Source organism: Thalassophryne amazonica, chromosome 2, assembly GCF_902500255.1.
Source record: "Thalassophryne amazonica chromosome 2, fThaAma1.1, whole genome shotgun sequence".
Taxonomy (NCBI): domain Eukaryota; kingdom Metazoa; phylum Chordata; class Actinopteri; order Batrachoidiformes; family Batrachoididae; genus Thalassophryne; species Thalassophryne amazonica.
The window spans coordinates 62,024,098-62,044,887 of NC_047104.1; the positions used below are offsets into that span (position 1 = coordinate 62,024,098).

The window sequence follows — 20,790 nt, forward strand, 5'->3', positions numbered from 1 at the left end:
GAACTGAACCCATTACCTTCTCGCTGTGAGGCAATAGTGCTAACCACTAAGCCACCGTGCTGCCCTCTAACAGGACTTTGACCTTGAAATAAGGTAAAATTTTGTGGAAATGGAAACTAGTGTTGGCAGAGGTTTGCGCTCTACGTGCACGGTGCTCTAATTCAACATATTTCTTTTTGTAACTGATTGTCTCAAAGTCAAGTGCTCCAAAACAGCAGACTGCAGGCTCCTTTATTGACTAAACTGTAACTGCCTCTGAGGAAAACACGTGGATTTGTAATTGGAAGTTTGATGAATTACTGAAAACAGGTAAAATTCAATTTTGAATTTGGTATTATCACACCAATGATGCTCTAACCTCCATAAGACGAACCCTCAAACACATGCTGAGGACACAGAGCTTTGAATGTCCATTAGGATGATGTGACACATACAATAAAGATGATCCTAAGTACGTTTTATTTTGTTGTGCTCTAGAGAACAGAAGGATCAGTCCCACAGAGGGTACACCGGAACAACAGGACCATAAGCTGTAAATATCACTTTACACGCAACATTACAGTTCGACTCGTCCTCGGTTTGATCAATGTGCCCAGCGCTCTCATTGGGCCTCAGGCAAGAACAAACTTCTCTTAAAGTTCTTGTCCCTTTTGTGTACAATCTGATCATATAAGCGTGTTCAGCAAACACTCGGAAATCCAGAGAATTGTTAAAATTGCATGAAACCTTATGAATCCTGCCCCCATATAAATCAGCACATTCTGGAGAAGCGTGAATTGCCATAAAGCACACCCTGAAATGACCAAATAGGCAGCATGCCACACCGATATATATGTCAGAAATGTCCAGTCAGGACACTGAGATCATCTACACCAGACAGGAAGGATACGTCCTGCAGAAGAAAATCTGTCATTGCTGGAAGTGTAAAAAGTGGAATTAAGGGACCTTCTAAAGCCTGTTACTTGCAAAATAATGAGTTCTTAAATACTATTTGTTTTCACTTGAGAGGGTCAGATTCAGTCGCTGAAAGGAAGAAGTAAATTTGTTTGACATGTAAATGGATTTGAAAAACAGGTGACTGTATTTCCTCATTGTCATACTAATAAATTAATATCCTATCTTAAATTCATGCTATTAGGCTATGCAAAATACTTTAGTGTTATATTTCAATTGAAATTATAGAGTTAAACAACTAATAATATAACTTATAATAAGATAACTTCAAATTTATAATGATGTGCAGTTTGATGTGCAGGGATTTTCAAACTACAACTACTTCAAAGTAATGAAATATTGTCTGTTCCTGTATTACTGTAACAGGTAGTTCTGTAGATAATGATCTGGGCTACCACTAAGTAGACGTTGGTTTGATTCCCACTCATGTTACCTGACTGTGTCCTTACTATGTCCACCTCTCTTGCCATTTCTCTGGTAGTCAGACGATGTCCCGGATCAACACAGCCTTCACTTTGGAAATGATCTGGTCGTTTCAGCCTGTCGATGGCCACTCGAAGTGCGGCGTGCCCTCAGCTGCTGTGCGCCGTCTTTAATCCGGTTGTAATGCTCCTTAATCTGTGTGATGCCCATAAGATCTTCACCGAAAGCCATCTGAATTTTCCGAATGGTTTCACCTGGTTGTCTCTCACAGTTTCTGAAAAACTTTGATGCAGCAAAGCGGCAGTCGCTCGGCCATTTTCCTGACAATAAAAATCCGCCGAGGGGGCTGGACCACTCCTCCCACAAAGCGTGCTCACAGGTGAATGACGCAACCGACAGGCGTGAAAAAACTCACGCATGCGCACGAAGGTTCAAGCTTGGCTGATGCAATCATACGTGATTCAAATCCATATGGTTTTTGCAAAAAATAAAAAGGTCGGATACTTTTCTAACAGACCTTGTACATATGGATTCAAAGGGATTCAAAGTAAATCGACCGGCAACTAACTGTGAGGAAGGAGATGCTTAAATACAAACTGTACTAATTACCAACAGGTGTGACAAGGGCGAATGGACCAGCAGGGACACGTGGGGGAAAATCAAAGAATGCCCTGAGTTTAAAAATAAACGGACAACCCAAGTGGAAAATAAAACCAGAACAATGGCATTAACCCCAACCGACACCATGGTGAACAACAGCAATACAATAAATGCAATGAGGAAATAAAAGACACAAAGCATAAAAGAGAAACACAATAAGTGCATGAGGGATGGGGCCCTCACAGTGACAAGCTGTCAAAACACCGCACTCAGCTGTCAGGAATAACCCTGACAACCGAGCGCAGCTGTGGACCAGGACCTAACCGGTAACAAACATCACACCCCTGAAACAGACAATACAGACATAACCCATGAACCAAACGATCACATGAACGACATCAGCCAAATCAAACCCCAACACCTCGACTCTTATCTGCTTTATCTTATCAAATCCACTGGCACCAGTGGACCTCAGAACCTATATAGGAGTTACATTTTCTTCTTACACTAACTGTATGTCTCCTACTACATGTCTGGACGATTCATAAATTTTGTTTGTACCCACAAAAAACTCCTTAAAATATGAGAACATTTATAAATAAATAAGTTCTATTTAATCACTTCTGTACACCACTTATAAACGAATCTGTTCGTATGAATGGTTGAAGCATGATGCCCATTGTTTGTTTGTTTTTATAGCTGTACTGAGCCAACTGCAAATAATAATAATAATAATCAGGCCCGATCAAGGCAATTTTTGATTAATCAAAATCAGACACAAGTCTCACACCGATCAGTCAACATTCCAGCATCGATCTGTTTCATAATCGCTGTGCCACTGTAACTGTAGCCACCATTCTATTCACTTCCATTCTTGCTGCTAGCTTACCAGCAGAATCACAGCATGCATTCAAAAGCATGTCTATGCTCTGGTTTGCTTCAAATACTCACCAAGTCAATTTTTGACTGATGCACTGTGTAGTAGACATCTGACTGGCCAATCAGGTAGTTTTTCTCATCATCCTGATTAATCAGTGTTTTCAGGCACCATACAGACCATTAGTCATTTTTTCTTTATGCACTGCAAAGCTGTTCATATACATTGTGCACTGTAGTATCTTGGAAAATGCAAGTATCAAATCAGGACTCAGTTTCGGGCAGATCCGCATTATTTAAATGACTCAGATTGGGAAAAAACTTGATCAGGACATCCTTGATTGTTTGTTTTTAGCAGTCAGCATTCAGCTGCCTGAGAAGCTGACTTGGAGTACAGATGAGCTGATTTCTGAATATTATCATGATTTTATGAATTATTTTCCATGAAGACTCCTTTTTAGCCGACATTCTTCCAGGCTGCCCACTGCTGCTGGTGCCAAAGCTCTGCTTTACCGCCCTAATCTTAGAGGAAGGCCTCTCCTACTGAGATTTGCGGTGGGTTTTTTGTGCATTTAGGTAACGCTCCCCAGGAGGAAGAATGCTGTTGGGTTAGTGGGACAGCATGTTTGACGATGAAGATAGGAACATCTCAAACCCAGATTCTCACAGAGAAAAAAGCCTTTCACGTCTTACATTTCTGTTGAATACTCTTTTTGGTTGGAGAAAACTGGAACAGAATAAGAACTTTTTTGAGTATCATGGACTGTGGAATTTTTCATCTTTTTGGCACACACAAATAAAGGACAGAATTCCATATGGGAAACCTAGATGAATCAAATGAATGTCCCTTCTCTTTGTAGCCAGCAGATGCGGTTTTTGGTACAGGCGAGGCAGACAGTCGCCAGGGCACATTTTTTCGTGACACATATAGGGGCGGCACAAGCACTTAAAAAAAAATTATAATTCTGCATCGCAAAGCAGTTATCATATCACTGTGTGAGGAAGTGGCAAATTTATATCCAGCAGCAAAAAGCAGGTGCCCCTGCATGCTGACATGCACAGAACAGAATTAGTGACAGAAGTTCAGCAGTTGTCTTGTGCATAACCGGGGACAGGCGCACTCCTCCTCGGCCGGTGCACTCTGCTGCGCGACTCCAGACGGAGCATCGTGCTCACTGCTCCTCACTGCTCCACCTCCATGGCACCTCCGCTTTGGAAGAAGTCCACTTACGATGCAGCAGAGCAGAACCAGAACTCCAGCGAATGAGGCAGACAGCTACTTTATGAAATAAAAGGCATTTGAAAGCGGACAGACAGGATGGAACAACAGGTTTGAATCTCAGCTCCGTCCACATTTCTAGCTGAAGTGACTTGAATCTGACCTTTTTTGTGTGTGCCTGCAAAAGTGTATATTATCCATTTTCCAGCAGCTGGAAAATCTCTTTTTATTATGATATACATTGACAAAATAATAACAACAACAACAATAATAATAATAATAATAATGACAAAATTTAAAATGAGGCTAGTAACACTTCAGTTTAGATTTTCTTTTGATTCACAAATGAAAATTAGGGAGAAAAAAGGAAAATAATACATGATCAAATTTCTGTCAATCATAAAACATTTGCAGATTAATTAATGCTAAATATTTCCACATTTAGCCTAATATTTACAAGCACCAAGCTAAATATTTAGCTAAACGAGACAAATATGCACCTTAATCAAAGAGCTAAGTGTTCCTCCCTGAAAGACAGATTAATAAATCGTCCAATGACAGACATTCAACATCTAAGGACATGTGTACTCAAATTTGTAATTCATGGATGTTTTGTATAAGACTTATATTTAGGCCTGCAGTCTTTTAATGTCAATTTCAATTGCAATTTCAGGGGCACTTGTAAATTATTAGAAAAAATAATAATAAAATCATTTTTAAAAATGGCCGTTTTTGGCAAAATAAATAAATAAATAAAATGGGGGAGCACGGAGAGGGTCTTGCCTGGGGAGTAATTCAGTCTAGAACCGCCACTGGTAACCGGCAAGCTATTTGTAAAACAATGAACATTTTAACTTCAGCACATAAATTTTCTTTGTCCAAAAGACAAAAACAAACAAACAAAAAAAGTGATACTTAATATCTTTTATACCCTCTGCAGTTGGCTTGCTATCCAGCATGTAGGTGCCTCTGTGTTGAACACCCTGCAATGCTTTGGCCTTCTCTTGGCTGCAGTAGACTGGTGAGTTTCAAGACTTGTAGACAGACTGGTTATCTGCCTGGTTGCCATCATCTAAGCATGGGCTTTGGGGTAGTCTGTGTTCCAGTACTTGACCTGAACTTGAGGAGACAAGTTGCAGAATCTTTTATAACAAGTCAGCCAACACAGTATCATTATCATAACATATCATTACATGTCATGTCACAACCGACTGACTTAAGGATTCATACTGAGCAACAAGTATTATGGGCAGCCGCTCTACTCTGTGTCAGCCTGATCCCGTCAGATCTCAGAAGCTAAGCAGAGCAGGATCTGGTTAGTACTTGGATGGGAGACCTCTCTGGAACACCAGCAGCTGTGTGTGTTTCTCCAGGTACAACTGGAGTTGCGCCAGGAAGGGCATCCGGTGTAAAACTTGTGCCAATTACCAATGCGGGTCTGGTTGTATCCGCTGTGGCGACCCCGAACAAAAACCGTGAGTAGCCGAATGAACAACAACAACAACTGAGCAACAAGTATTATAGAAAAGAAAGTGCTCCACAGCACAAAATGTAAAACAGGTGGCTGGGTGGCTTTAAATCAGGGACTTTCCTCTTGCAGTGCTGGTCTAGTTTTAGCACACTACTGTGTTTAGAAGGATAAAGTTGCCTTGACACTTGCATGCAATTTGGCTCCGTACTCTCGCGCACTTCGTCATGAAAATGCCACCCGCTATATTCCCAGCTGGATGCTGTGCTTTGTGCACTATATGCTGCGTATATAATGCAATTATTTCATAGCAGATTAATCATTTTCTCTCAGGGTTTGGCAGTTGAAAACACCTCTAATCGCGTCCGGAATCACAGAGGACCGTTACAGCTGCAGCTTTTTTCTCTCTCTCTCTTGTGCACTTCATGAGGTGGAGAACACATTTGGAACCATCTAAAAAGGTCATTAGTGTAATATTTATATTGTAATAGCTTGGTAAAACAGTTGCATGTTCATTCCTCATCATAAGCAGCTGTAAAAGTATATTTATGATAGATTTAACATCTCGTTATAATCGATCAGATGCGCTGCGCTGTGATGCGGTGTGCTGAAGCAATCACTCACACTCACATGCAGTGTTTTTTAATTGTTTGTGCAATGTTCACATGAAGTTCACATAATTAATGCGTGACAGAGATTTTGAACATTTCAAAATTTTCTTTGCACACTCTTTCAGAAAAATATTTCTAAAGGTGCTATTGACATGAAATTTTCACCAGATGTCAGTAACAACTCAAATGATCCACACGTACAAAGAAATCAAAACAAGTACAGAAATTAAGTTGTGTAATTAAATGGAATGACACAGGGAAAAATATTGAACACACTTACTGAAATTTATTTAATACTTTGTACAAAAGCCTTTGTTGATAATGACATCTTCAAGATGCCTCCTAGTCACATGCATTGCTTAGGTGTGATTTTGGCCCATTTTTTCCACACAAACAGTCTTCAAATATTGAAGGTTCCGTGGACCTCTTCTATAAACTCTGATCTTTAGTTCTTTTCATAGATTTTCTGTTTGATTTAAGTCACGTGATTGGCTGGGTCATTCTAGCAGCTTTGTTTTCATTCTCTAAAAAGTTGTTGGGATCATTATCTTGCTGAAATGACCACCCTTGTTTCATTTTCACTATCCTGGTAGATGGCAGCAGATTTTTATCAAGAATGTCTCTGTACATTTTTTCCATTCTTCCTTCTTTCAATTAAATGTGGTTTGTCAGTGTTGTCTGCTGAAAAACAGCCCCACACCATGATGTTCCCACATCTAAACTTTACTGTTTGTATGGTGTTTTTGGGGTGCTGTACAGTGCCATTTGACATCCAAACATGGTGTGTATGATGGCATCCAAAGACTTCAGTTTTGGTCTCATCTAATCCGACTATATTTTCTCAGTATTTCATAGGCTTGTCTAAATGTTTGCAGCAAACTTTAAATGCGTTTCAACATGCTTTTTCTTCAGCAGTGGAATCTTGTTTGGTGAGAGTGCATGCAGGCTATGGTGGTTGAGTGCATTATGTATTGGTGGTGTTGTTTTTTTTTTTGTTTTTTTTATTTTATTTTGTTTTGGGGTTTTTTAGACAGTTGTTCAGTTGGGCAACTGATCTGATAATTCTTTTCACTCCTCTGTCAGAAATCTTGTGAGGAGCACCTGGTCACTTCAGATTATGGGGCCCAACAGTGCTCACTGGAACATTCAGAAATTTAGAAAATTTTTCTGTAACCAGTGCTATCAATAAGTATTGCAACAATAAGGTTATAAAGAATATAAAATATAAATAAAGACCTTGAGAAAGCTCTTTGTTTTTACCCATCATGAGGTGTCTTGTGTGACACCTTGGTAATGAGACACCTTTTTTTAGGTCATAAGTTGGGACTGAACCAGCTGATATTAATTTGCACTGACAAGGGGCAGGATTTCTTTCTAATTACTGATCAATTTCAGCTGGTGTCTTGGCTTTTCATGCATTTTGCACCTCCCTTTCTTCATGTGTTCAATACTTTTTCCCTGTATCATTTTAAATAAATAAAATAACTTAATTTCTGTACTTATTTGTCTTGGTTCTTTTATATGTGTTTATTATTTGGTTATTATTTGTTACTAACATGTGGTGAAAATTTCATTTCAAAAGCACCTTTAAAAATATATTTACTGAGAAAAATGGTAAAGTCATAAATACTTTTTTACCCACTGTATGCACACCACAGCCTTAACGTGCACTACTAGTCAAAAGTGTGAATGGTAAAGTGTGTCCAGTTTTTTTAACTGGTAGAGTAAGGACTCTTGAATTCCAAAAAATGTGGCAGATGGACAATTAAATGTGTGTTGGACAACATATTAGATGTTTGACATGATTTGGACAGAAAAATCATAAGCCAGTTGCAGATTGCTGGCCAACACTAACATGGAGATGTGAACAGTGGATTTAGGCAGTAAGCAAACACGACAGTCTGTGGAGTGTAACAAAAGGACTCTTAAATTAAAAAAACAAACAAAATGAACAAATAAACATGTGCTTGACAACATATGGGTCGCTTGACATGATTTAGACAGAACAAATCATCAATTGGATGCAGATTGTCGGCCCATGGCAACACTGGAGATGTGAACAATGGATTTATGCAGGAAGCCCTAAAAACACTACAGTCAGTGGTGTGTAACAAAAGGACTCTTAAATTCCAAAAGTAAGCAAATAAATGTGTGCTGGACAACACGTTGGATGTTATTTCACATAGTGTGGACAAAATAAATTGTCAAATGGACACAGATTGTTGGCCCACAGCATTAGAAACTCTACAAGAAAAATGTGATTCGTGTTTATTATCAGTTCTTTAATTTGAGATTTTTGTGCATTGCTGTGGTGTGCTGTTATTATTGGTGTTTATTCTTTTATTATTCTTTTGTTCCTGGCTTTTATTCCTGTGAGAGCCGGAATACAACCTCCCACACTAGTAAAATACTTTTGAAAATCCAGTAAAACATGCCTAAAGCATTGGACAAAAGCAAAAGTCCAAATATTTTTGTTTGGTTTTCCACTGTACATACTGGATTTTGTATAACAGATTTTTGCTCACATCCGACAAAACGTCCCACCCCATCCCATCCCATTGCAATGGAGTTCCGTAAAAAAAAACAAAAAAACTTTGCAGTCACAACAGAGGTATGAAATGAACTTCAGCAGTGACATTAGAAATGGGTACCGTATTTCCTTGATTAAAATCCGGGCGTTTATTTTTTTCAAACTGTGCTCAGACGGAGGCGGGCCTTTATTCACGGCCAGCGATTATTAACAAAATGGTGCTTGCTGCCTGCGCTGTAATATGATGTTAAGTTTCACACATATCCCTGACAACCGCAAAGACAACCGCTTTAGATCACAGCCTTCTGTGTGGCTGCAAACCCTCTCCATAGCCCAGACAAAGCGACTGAGACCGCAAAGGCTGTGGTTGTTCACTTTTCTGGTTTCAGTCCTTCCTCTTCCGTCATATTTTAAACGTTTTTGCAGTGCGCACACCAATTAGATTAGATTAGATGGAACGTTACTGATCCCTTGGGAAGACTCCCGCAGGGATTACATTTCGATCATGGATCAAACAGAGGAACATTTGTCAACATTTGTTATCTTTACAACACGGAGTCAGAAAACTAAAAAGACACTCAAATGACCTGAAATTCATGGAGGGAAATTGCATGTACCATGACGTTAGTTTGAAGGTTGATGACTGTATAAAGAAGTGGAGCTCGTTGAGGGACAAATTAATCTAGAAGAAGCCACTGTTCCTGCAGTAAATTGCATTAAGATGCCCAACAACGCGACAGAGAATTTAAATGGGTCACACGCACGTCGATGTCATTGCATGGCCACAGAGTTACGGAGTTGTAGAAAAACTTTGTACCGCAGCCAAACAAAATGAGTCAAACTCTGCAGAAAGACAATAGAACCGGAGGAAACTGTTTTGGATGCCAATAACATCGAGAGAGAAGCACACTGGATTAGACGTTATGTGAGAAGATCTTGGTGAGTTACTCTGTGCTTCCTTCTTCAGTAAGTGTTTAAAAGTCGTCGCAGGATAATTAACATCCCAGTTTGCAACACAACATCAAAATATTCATGATTATAAGTCTATCCGGGCTTATATGTGATAATAGTTACTGGTTGCTGATGTGTTTTATTCATGAAAATTAGTGACAGAAACCAAAGCATTTTGAACCACTGAATCAATATGAAGCAATGGTTCAGTGTTTTGAAGCTTTTGATACAATTGGATATGGCGACATCTGCTGGCCAATCTTTAAAATAACATTTGCATGCAACAATGCCATGAAACAGTCAGGCTCTGTTATGTATGTTTAATAATAAAGGTTCTATGTGCTTCTCGAAATTTTTGATGATATTGTTGCTTAAAAACATTAATAATATACTTGTAAAATTATGTCCCTTTGGCTGCTCCTTTGTTTTCACTTGGGATCGCCACAGCAGATCCAAGGTGGACCTGCATGTTGAGTTGGCACAAGTTTTAAGCTGGATGCCCTTCCTGACTCAACTCCACACTACATGAAGAAATGTGGCGGGGTTGGGTTTGAACCAGGAGCCTTCTGCACTGAAACCAGGCACACTAACCACTTGGTTAATTGTGTCATCATAAAATACTGTATGTAATAAAGATATAAATTGTGAAACGCTTGTGCAACTAGGGACTGTTATGACCATTTTACATATTTGAATTTACATATAAATAAATTATTATTGTTATCATTAATAATAATAACAACAACAACATCAATAATAATAATAATAATAAATTAAAATAATAAATAAATTGATACTGGGGATTCCCCGTAGATCATTTGGCACCTCCTGACTGTAACTAATCTGTTACATACATATAACTGATTTTGTCCGTTTTATACATATAGCGGATTTCGAGTATAACAGACAAAACACATTTTGTTCATTTTAGAGGACAAAATTCGCTCGTCCACGTGAATCCGTTATATGCGAGTTTTGCTGTACATTAATTGCTTTGAATTTTATTTTGTTTTTTAATTTTTGTTTTCAATTCAGTTTTTATTGTAACTGGTGAAGAAGAGGAATCTGGGCAATAATTCAAGGATTCTTTATTGTAATACCATATATGCTATGCACAGACATACATGACATGCACTTTCTTGTGAGTGCAAGCAGTGTACAGTATGTGTGTTGTGAACCTGCCTACATAAGGTCCATCTGAACAGTGAATCGTAGAAAAACTCTGAGCTGGACTTCAGGTTTGTGGTGTTCTATGGCACAGTCATGTTCTTTTGCCTCACAATAGCAGTGCACCAAAACTGCATCTAGCCACACCTCATTGTAAACCCAACACACCCACGGGTGCACAAATGAGTACAAGTACATTTGCTATTTAAAGAATGTGGGTGCTGGGCATGAAAATGACACCTGTGTATGTTATAAACCAACAATGACGAACAGTGCTGCTTTGTGCTACTTTAAACTGGTTGCAAGATAGGGCCCTTTGACTTTTTTTTTTAAATCTCTGGCCTTAGCAGGGCAACTTTTATTAAGTTGTGTGATCATGGTTAAAGCTTGTGGTTTGTGCAGGTGCTTGGACATGACCTCATGTCCTGGTTGCACACCATGGAAGGTAAATGTCAGGCTTAAACCTTGCATTCAGAATACTACCTGTCAGTCCTTGTTATAGCCCAAACGGTGATCTGAGAAACCCTGAAAGACATATTCGCTGCAAGACAAGTGGAAAATGAGTCATGAGTTTGAAGAAGGCTTGGAATGTTTTCTCTATTACGACTACAAGCTCTTCTCATTAAACCTTGGTGTGGACTTCCAGCACTACATTCCCTATAACTGACGTACTCAGTGAAGGGATCAACGACTCCAAAGAAACAGGCGACCCTTCCCAGCACCTCACCCTGCAAGCCCATAGCAATGGATGACTTTGTACCAGAGAACATCTCAAAATCCTGAACACCTCAGTTCAAAACTTGTGGAATGGTCACTTGCTTTAGAAAATATCATCTCTTCCACCCAAGTCCTCCTTACAGAGTAAGTCTTTAATGACGGTTCCAGAAAAAGCCAGACTCTGCAGTAAAACAATATTTGTGCAGTCAAAACAAGTTTTACTGTAAGCACTCCAGCAATGACATCACGTGTGCTTCAAACACGAAACAGCATTTTAAAGTCCTTCAGTCAAATACTTGCATCAAGTAACTAACCATTTTTTCCAAATGATTCTGCAGCTACGTATTTGCTGGACATGCTTTTTGAGGGATGGACTCTTTTCAACGTTTCCCAAAGAATACATGAAGTATCACGAACACTCTCTCCTGGACAACCAGGCTTAAATTATACATGAAGCAGGTTGGCAGACATTTTGGCCATGTGGTGTGTTTCTCTTTGCATGGTCCAGCACGTACTGTAGGTGCCACAGTGCTGAGGACCCCAACAACTGGAGAAGTCCAAGGAGACGCCCACATTTCCAGAGGTGGAGAAGCACTGATTGTCTGCCTGGGTGGTCACTGTGCAGTATCCAAGATGGTTCTGTTGGTACACGTGCTACAAGTTATACTACAGTTCTTTGTGTTATCTTGATTTGCAACACTTTTTGATACTATGACGTATTGTTGAATTGATGGGGGTTTTCCGCATGTTGTCTTAATTCTGACTTGTAGCTTCCCTTGGGCACTGTATATTTCTGAATGAGGACGTGATTTACTAAGATTCCAGATAACGAGTGCTATATTACGTGGGCAATCCAGACCTTTGCAGTTTAGGGTGGAGACAGTTTATTGGGTGTAATTTACAAAGACTAATGTGGCATACACTGCAGTATGTACAGTAAATGAGGATTTTGAGCATTAATGGCTGTGAGCACACAGACGTGCAATGCACACGGACAACTGTGCGTACAGGTCTCTGCCTTTCACTGCTTTGTGTAAGTAATTCGGCATGCACGTGTTTGTGAGTGCTATGGTGTTTGTGCATGTTTTAACATTGGAAATCATGCACTAAATCTTTTTTCTCCTTGACACTGAGGTATTCTAGCAACAGATGCTAGAGCATGTGAGGATTAGCCTCCTTGTTAGTGCATTCACCTCTGCGAAAAGGGAATGATTTCAAGTTGGGTGCTTGTCTACACATAGATTACATGTTAATAAATCACTTGCAAATAGAAGGCACTCAGAGAGTGCATGCTGTTGCCAAGGCCACATATTTCCCACTGCCAAAATATTATTTATTTATTTATTTATTTATTATTACATTTAAATAGCACCAAATCACAACAAAGCTGTCTCAAGGCGCTTCACATAAGTAAGGTCAACCTTACCAACCCCTAGAGCAAGCATACAGGTGACAGTGGCAAGGAAAAACTCCCTCTCATGATACTGGGGAAGAAACCTCAAGCAGACCAGACTCAGAGGAGTAACCCTCTGCTTAGGCCATTCTAACAGTTATAAGGTTTTTACAAAGTTTAACAAAGTTTTATAAAGTTTGGAAAAAACAAAGCATCAGCTGCAGTAATTTAAGGCACGGGATCCCGCCATCAGTCCAGCATCCCTTCTGTCCACAGATGCAACTCTCTTGTGTATTTCCCTCTGCAACTTGTACAGTGAGGGAAAAAAGCAGAATCATTCGGTCAGAAAAAACACACATAAGGTATAATTCAACAGGAAAGCAGAGAAAATACTAAGGCGATCGCCAACCGCTAGCCCTAAGCTTCACTAACAGACCCCAAATCTCGATTTAGACTTAGATTTAAATTGAAGCAGAGACCTGTTTCATTACTAATAAAATATCTACTCTCACCTGCAGTCAATATCAAGCATTAGGCATTGTTTCCTAAGACTTTATCTACATGCTCATAAAATTTCAACTGTTCATAACTTTTGGAGTTCAGTGTTGCTACAGTATGTCTCAAACATTCTTTTGGTTCCTGGGTCCAGAATATATTCTAGATCCACTCAAAAATTACATGAATGATTTCCTAGGACATTATTCATCTGCTTACAAAAATGTTATCAGAGTTCAATTTTAATACATTTTTGAATTAAACGTTTGCCTAAAACTTCTTTTGAATCTGGATCTGAAATATGTTCAGTATCACATTCAAAATAAAATCCCTCATTTTCTATGACCTTATCTGTCTGCTCACCAAATTTCATCAACATCCTTTCACAGCCTTTCTGAGTTAAATATGTTGGTATGTGCCAAACATTCTTCTGGATCTCTGTTCCAAAATATATTCTAGATCATCTCCAAAACTGAATCACTTATATCCCAGAACATTTTCTATCTGCTCACCAAATGTCATCAAAATCAATTCATGTCCTTTTGAGTTATTCTACTAACAGACAAACAAACAAACTCTGATGAAAACATTACCTCCTCAGTAGAGGTTAAGGACACAATAAGTGAGGTTTCCCATTGTCATGGGAAAATGTTGCTATCATAGCATGTAGCACAGTGACTGTATGTACGTAGAAAAACTAATAAACACAGACTCTGCTCAGCTCTCAAACATTTGGACCTTTTCCAGAATTTGTTGATATCTGCAGTAGCTTCAAATTGCTCAATGACAGTTGCTTACTTCAGAATCAGTTACACGGTGGTCGTGTGCAACCAGCCGCTATGGGTCTGCAAACGGGAGACAGAGGGAGACACACATACACACACAAATATGTGCATGCTTTGATTTATTCACAAAGACACACACACCCACACACACCTCTGATCCTGCAGACTGATACAAGCTCATTAACAGCGTTCATACATCATTACGGTGTTAATGTCGTGCTTCAGCAATAGTTTCTTGTTGTCATTAATTAGCATCTATTGTCCTTTGATACTTGATGTGTTCAGTGAACGTGCAACATCACTCACCAAAATGTTAACACGCAAGGCCAGTGACTGCACAGTTTACAGTTAAAGGAGTCATGAGTTATTTTACACATTTTACTGGAAGTTGTGGTTTTAAGTTAAACATTCTCAAAGTCTAATAATGTAAAAATTACATATTGCCTCTTCACACATAACGCGACGTTGGCTGAAAGAATCAGAAACTGGAAGAAAATCTGTGAACAAAAAATGAAATGGGGAACCGTGAAACATCCCACCTACTGTCGGGAGGGACACACGGTCGGACATGCACGATACCGCGGCAACGGTTTCATGCATGCTTGTGTTCGTGAGCACGTGGAACGTCGCGCACACTGTAGCGGAGCAAAAATTTAAAAAAACACCACAATTTGTAATACTTAAATGCTGTTATAAAGAGCGGATTTACCCTCCGCCTAGAGATGTATAGCAGGAAGTAATGAAATGACGTGGATTACTGTTCTCCCTTTCATGTTTTACATTAATTACCTGATGCGCTCGTCTCATGAAGACATCAGCCAGCATGGCGTGTCCATCGTGCAGTGATCTGCTGGTGACCACGTTGCAAATGTGATATGTGTTTTAATTATTACAATGCGGCGGTCAGCTGACAGACAATATGTGTTTTAATTTATGTCCACGTGAGGACAGCATGCTGACGTTCGCGCCTCATGGTGAAGTTATGTGATGTCATATTCGACATACCATTACAGGTATTTTATGTAAGTGTCAGGGTTCTAGCCATGGTGGGTGGCGTCGGGCGGCCCCGCCTGGTACTGCAAATTTCCGCCTGGCTCTCAAGTTCAAATTGGCTGTGCCGCCCAGCACAGAATTCCTGAAAAATGAACTGAAATGTTGCTGAAAATGTACTAATTCAATCGTATTTCAAGCCTATAGAGTCATCGTTTTGTAATTTTAAACCAATAATTAAAGTAATAAGAAATACATTTCTCATTTTCTTCGTATCAAAACTCAAACAGCAGAGATCAGAGAGTTGGCGCATTCTGTGGCCACAGAGCTGTGAACAGGAGCAGCTGGAAACAACGTCTCTGCTCTGCTCTCAGCTGAAGAAAAAAAATGAACCCTGCCATGAAAATTCTACATTAATCCAGCGGTCTTTCTGTATCCATAACTGAAGATACATTCAGGAATTTAGTTTATTTTACAGTTGAAAGGCTTCATGTTTCCAAAAAGGTCTGAGCTTGAAAAACAGCAGAGAGATCAGAGAATAAGGGGCAGTGCGAAACACAGGGAGAGAGAGAGAGAGAGAGAAAGGAGGAGGAGGAGGAGGGGTGGAGAGGAGAAGGGGCACAATGTCAGTGAAAGAGGGAAGTGAAAAACTGACTCAGAAAGTTTTTCATTTAAAAGAGCAGGTTTGACAAATCAGTCCAGGTTCAGCTCTTGTTCAGACAAGGCAATTAGGTGTTATATTGCTTAAAAAGAAAAAGTAATGCAATCCCACACAAATTGTTGAAAAAAAAAAAACAACTTCACTGGATTAAAAACTACTGTGTGTGATTTTTGAAGAAGAGACTAAATTCTATGTCCATTAAATATTAATGTCCTTTTAACATTTTCAATGTAATTTCATTTATTACCTTAGACTTTGACAGAAACATGCAAAAAATAACTGATCTTACAAATATTACAACATAAATATATTTTTTGTTTATTATTCATGTGTTCAATGTGTCTGAAACCACCCAGACCAACCACAGTCACACCTATGTGTGGTGCTTGGTAATGCACATTCGTGTTGCACTTAGACAGTTTTCACAGACAACTCAAATGTGGTCAGCTGCACTCTACTTTCATGCCAGGAGCGCGAATAACCCCACCTTCTCTAAGTGTCCAGCCAGCAGTGTTGGATGTTTGTGTGGCACCTGGAATTAGGGCTGTCACGATTAGGAATTTCTGGAGACGATTAATTGTCAGACAAATAATTGCGATTAACGAATATATTGTCTTTTTTTTTCTTTATTCCCTTCTTTATATTCTACTATTGTAGTATAATTACACAACTCTGGAAGAACGTTTGGCTTCTGTGAGTGGAGAAACTGGGAATAGTGCAATATTTTATTTTTATCTTCATTTTACATACAGTCCCAACTTTTTCTGATTTGTGGTTTTTCTGTTGCATTTCTGAAATTGTTTCTCCTCATCAATCACGTTTTGTGCTTAAACACTACATTAAGCTCAAGATTGAACAAATAAATACCTTTGGAAAATCAGAAAGTTCAGAGTTCTCACCTGCTTTTTGTGATTTGTGCGTCTGAACATCACCACAGCTTCTCCACGTCAGGGTTTTTTTTTTTGCTCAGTTCATTCATATATTCTCATTTTTTAAATATGTTTTTAAAGATATTTGACCGTTTATGTCATCTCATGATCTCATAAATTCAGTATACGATGCGCACATGGTGTGAACAGGACGGTAACGGCAGAATCACACCGGGAGAGAAAGTTCAGAGAGAAGTAAAGGCAGCTCCACGTTTTGGTTTTGTTTTTTGGTTTTTTTACATGTTCACTCGGGTTAAAATCCTCTCTCTGCTCCGCGCTCACTGTCTCACGTGCACTGATGGTTCTCAGGAGACTGTAACGTGTCATGCCTCCATTCAGGAATCTCCCTCCCCACCCCTCCCTCGCAGTCTGCAGCCTGTTGACTCCACGCGCACACACACAGAGACACACACACCGACAGCTCCTTCGGTAAACTCCGCATTTTAGATGGCTTTAAAGAAGACGGCCACTGTTTTAATCAGCCGCCTTATCCAAACGGCAGGACGGATCGCTTCTCAGCCTCCATGTTATTATCCTGCCTTAAGACGAGAGCTAAACAGAGTGAGCGAGGCTGCAGCACAGTGACGTCAGATTCTGAGTCGTTTTATGCTTTGTGGATAAAATAAATAATTCATGGTAATCATGAATATGAAAAATAATCGCAAATATGAAAAATAATCGTGATTGGCGAATATTGTAATAATTGTGACAGCCCTACCTGGAATTTGGATGACACCTGCTGAGAGGGAGTTGAATGGGCACTCGCAGGGTACTCGCTGTCTTTCAGCTGCTAGTGTGTGCGAATAGTTGTGGCGACAGCTGTACAAGGGATTTGAGGCACTCAGATTTTTCACGAGTGGCATGCAATTCCTCCTTCGTGCACCAGTTGGCTTCAGTCGTGTTAAGTGTGAAGGGACCTTTAAACCTCCCTCATAACTCACCGTATGTGCTGCGTCAGGCAGTTTACAGATGAAAAAAATGGCAAAACCGTGCCTGAGACATGTACATCATATGTGTGTTCAGCATCGTAGAAGACTGCCTGTGGGGACTTTCATTGCTGCACATGCAAACTGTATAGATCTTGCAAAGGCTTAAGAACACAGACAGCCTGAACAGGATCCGTACTGCCATCGTACGCCTGACCCAAGTCAGGAGCAAGGCTAGTAAACAAATACTCCACACCCGCTTTTTGTGGTGTGCTCACAGTGTACACGACCCACACGATTCACAAGTGGCAAGACTGGGTGTGTGTATATATATATATATATATATATATATATATATATATATATATATATATATATATATATATATATATATATATATATATATATATATATATATATATACAGTAGTGTTCAGAATAATAGTAGTGCTATGTGACTAAAAAGATTAATTCAGGTTTTGAGTATATTTCTTATTGTTACATGGGAAACAAGGTACCAGTAGATTCAGTAGGTTCTCACAAATCCAACAAGACCAAGCATTCATGATATGCACACTCTTAAGGCTATGAAATTGGGCTATTAGTAAAAAAAGTGGAAAAGGGGGTGTTCACAATAATAGTAGTGTGGCATTCAGTCAGTGAGTTCGTCAATCTTGTGGAACAAACAGGTGTGAATCAGGTGTCCCCTATGTAAGGATGAAGCCAGCACCTGTTGAACATGCTTTTCTCTTTGAAAGCCTGAGGAAAATGGGACGTTCAAGATATTGTTCAGAAGAACAGCGTAGTTTGATTAAAAAGTTGATTGGAGAGGGGAAAAGTTATACGCAGGTGCAAAAAATTATAGGCTGTTCATCTACAGTGATCTCCAATGCTTTAAAATGGACAAAAAAAAACCAGAGACGCGTGGAAGAAAACGGAAAACAACCATCAAAATGGATAGAAGAATAACCAGAATGGCAAAGACTCACCCATTGATCAGCTCCAGGATGATCAAAGAGAGTCTGGAATTACCTGTAAGTGCTGTGACAGTTAGAAGACGCCTGTGTGAAGCTAATTTATTTGCAAGAATCCCCTGCAAAGTCCCTCTGTTAAATAAAAGACATGTGCAGAAGAGGTTACAATTTGCCAAAGAACACATCAACTGGCCTAAAGAGAAATGGAAGAATATTTTGTGGACTGATGAGAGTAAAATTGTTCTTTTTGAGTCCAAGGGCCGCAGACAGCTGGTGAGATGACCCCCAAACTCTGAATTCAAGCCACAGTTCACAGTGAAGACAGTGAAGCATGGTGGTGCAAGCATCATGATATGGGCATGTTTCTCCTACTATGGTGTTGGGCCTATATATCGCATACCAGGTATCACGGATCAGATGCAGGGGTGGTGGCCAAGTGGTTAATGCACTTGGTTTCAGTGCAGAAGGTTCCGGGTTCAAATCCCACCCCTGCCACATTTCTCCATGTAATGTGGAGTTGCGTCAGGAAGGGCATCCTGCGTAAAACCTGTGCCAAATCAACATGCAGATCCACCTTGGATTTGCTGTGGCGACCCCGAGTGCAAACAAGGGAGCAGCCGAAGGGACTTACCTAGGTATCATGGATCAGTTTGGATATGTCATAATACTTGAAGAGGTCATGTTGCCTTATGCTGAAGAGGACATGCCCTTGAAATGGGTGTTTCAACAAGACAATAACTAAATACTAGTTTAGTGATTCACAGGATTGCTAAAAAAGCAGTTTGAACATATGAATTTTGAGTTTGTAGTGTCAACAGCAGATGCTACTATTATTGTGTACACCCCCTTTTCTGCTTTTTTTACTAATAGCCCAATTTCATAGCCTTAAGAATGTGCATATCATGAATGCTTGGTCTTGTTGGATTTGTGAGAATCTACTGAATCTACTGGTACCTCGTTTCCCATGTAACAATAAGAAATATACTCAAAACCTGGATTAATCTTTTTAGTTACATAGCACTACTATTATTCTGAACACTACTGTATGTGTGTGTAGGGGAAATTGCATATAGCCCCCCATCCCAAATAATATGACATGACTTCTCTCTTTAAAAAAAAAGAGGAGATGTGATTAGACAGTAGCGTCCTCCGTGGTGATGATGACTGCCGGAGTGCAACACTATAAAACAGCACAGACCCACAGCAGGTGTTTTTGATCTTCCCTTTCAGTGCCTTGGACAGCGGTGCAGCCTGAGCGTGGGAAGATTGGGGAAAGTGGTGTGGATGTGCACTGATGTGGAATGATGGGCTGGATGATGATGATGCAAATAGCTGTGGTTTGATTTCTAATCCATTTTAATGTGACCCCCACCCCCTTCTATATAATCTGATTCATTTTCTTTTTTCTTTTTTTTTTGTTTTGTTTTTTAAAGAGAGATGTGATCAGCTGAAAGGTGCTGTCCAAGGCCTTGAAAGAGAAAACAGCCACTGTGGGTCTGTGCTTCATTGTAGTGCTGCGCTCTGACACACCACCCATAGGGGTGGAGAGTGAGATGGACTTCTGTCTTGCTGCAGTATGATCTCTCACTGCTGTCAGCACTGCTGCTTACACTGCACCTTTTATTATTCCTACACGCCTGAAGAATATTTAGTTGTTTTCTTTTCATGACGACTCACTGGAACAGTACACTTAAATGTTTTCCATGAATGAATGGAACATTGTGTTTTTAAGCACCAGAATTGTTTATCATGACATCATAGCGCTCATGATTTATTGCTGAGAATGCTCCTTCATTTAAAGTTCTGTTCCAAAAAAAATACCACCGCAATCACTGAGGGTGCTGGAGCACTATAAGCAGGTAACAGAAGCTAAGGAGAGGCATGAAGTGATATTGGCTTTGCTGACATGCTAGTCAGGAGTGATTGTCATTTGTGGGCCACATGCATCACAGCTATTCCTGGCTTATAACATATCAATGTGTTGGGCTGATTTTACAGACCTGCTTTACTGTTTTTTTTTAGTGAATCTTCCACAATCATATATATTCATGAACTCTGTTGGGTATTTTCTCCTCCAAACATTTTTAAAACCTTTAACAAGACAAACAGAGTCAAGAAACAC

At 39.7% G+C, this 20,790-nt stretch overlaps 1 protein-coding gene and 1 long non-coding RNA gene across 2 annotated transcripts in view; one reads left to right on the forward strand and one right to left on the reverse strand.

Annotated features, from left to right (window-relative positions):
• The window catches only part of LOC117524916 (lysyl oxidase homolog 1), a 58,695-nt gene that overhangs the window by 12,031 nt on the left and 25,874 nt on the right, over nt 1-20,790 (forward strand). The window lies entirely within an intron of this gene.
• LOC117524925 overlaps nt 14,311-20,790 on the reverse strand; it is a 31,139-nt gene continuing 24,659 nt past the window's right edge. Inside the window, exon 3 of the long non-coding RNA XR_004564908.1 lies at nt 14,311-14,340. This is a non-coding gene — a long non-coding RNA (uncharacterized LOC117524925). The remainder of the gene's footprint in view (nt 14,341-20,790) is intronic.